Below are 1275 nucleotides of genomic sequence, written 5' to 3'. Positions count from 1 at the left end.
CAATGGTGAGACCCCAGTGTCCCTCCTACAGCACCCCAGGGGCTGCACTGGGGGTACCAAATCCCCATCTCTGTGCAGGGTCACCCTGTGCCACTCACACTGTGCCTTAACTGGGGATGGAGGAGGGGATGGGGGTGGTTTTGGGGTGCCCAGGGAGGGGTGGTCACCCCCCAGCCCTGTTTTCTCTCGTGCTTGGCACTCACAGACAGACCCCAGGCTGGCTGGGGGGTCCCTCTGGGGAGCCTGGGGCTGCCCCACGACGTTCAGCCCTAATCCAAAGTGCTGGGAAAACAACAGCAGCTTAAGAGCTCCTTTTAGAAACAAGAATCAAGCGGCCTGAGCCTGTTCCTTGTAATCCCTCACAATCCCATTTCACCTCCCGTGGCTGCTGGGCTTATGCAACCAGGCAGGACAGCAGCACCCCAGGAGCACCCACCCCAAACTCCCCTGCTCCTGCCCCAGGCCCGCCCCCTGGGACAGTTCAGGGACATGGGCAGGTGGCAGTGGGACAACCTTTGGGTCTGGGTGGCAGGAAGGGGGGTTCAAGCCTTGCCCTGCTGCCCAAATATCTGGTTTGGGGGAGAGAGGAGCCCCCCAAACCCTGCAGGTTCCCTCTGACCCTGGTGAGTGAACCTCCGTCCCTCACAGAGCTGAGCCTGAGGAAAGGAGTCAGTGCCAATCCTCACACAGCATTTCCCCTGGATTTCATCCCTGCAGGGTTTGCTCTGAGCCCCTGGTGCCAGGGACAGGGATGGAAATGCCCAATAAAGAGCCAGTTAAGGAACATCTCTGAACTAGAAACCAGAGGTGTGAGGGTGTCACCCTGCCAGCCTCAGCCCTGGGAGCCTTCCCTGTGGGTCACCCCAAGGGTGCTGCTTCCCTGGGTAAAGCCCAGCAGGGTCCAGAGCTGGCACTGGTGCCCACAGGGATAACACAGGAGCCTCTGAGTGCTGCTGTCTGTCTGTCCTGCTGCAAAATGTGGAGCAAACAGCCATTCCTGCCACTGCACATCCATACCAATTCCTACAGCCATTCCTGCCACTGCACATCCATCACCTTTCCTGCCCAAAGGTGCCCTTAATAAATAAATAACTAAATTTGCCTGCAGGGAGCCCCAGGAGGACACTGGCCTTGGCCTTGGTCACATCCTCTGGCCTCCCCACGGGGAGAGGGGACACAGGACAGCTCCAAGCTGGGAAGAGGGGATGGAGGGTACCTGGGTACCTGAACTGGGCAGGCAAAGCTGCTGCCTGTGCCCACGTGTGCTGCCCACCT

The sequence above is a fragment of the Geospiza fortis genome, unplaced genomic scaffold (assembly GCF_000277835.1).
Source record: "Geospiza fortis unplaced genomic scaffold, GeoFor_1.0 scaffold85, whole genome shotgun sequence".
NCBI lineage: Eukaryota > Metazoa > Chordata > Aves > Passeriformes > Thraupidae > Geospiza > Geospiza fortis.
The sequence above is the reverse complement of the archived record's forward strand: the minus strand, read 5'-3'. Positions refer to the sequence as shown.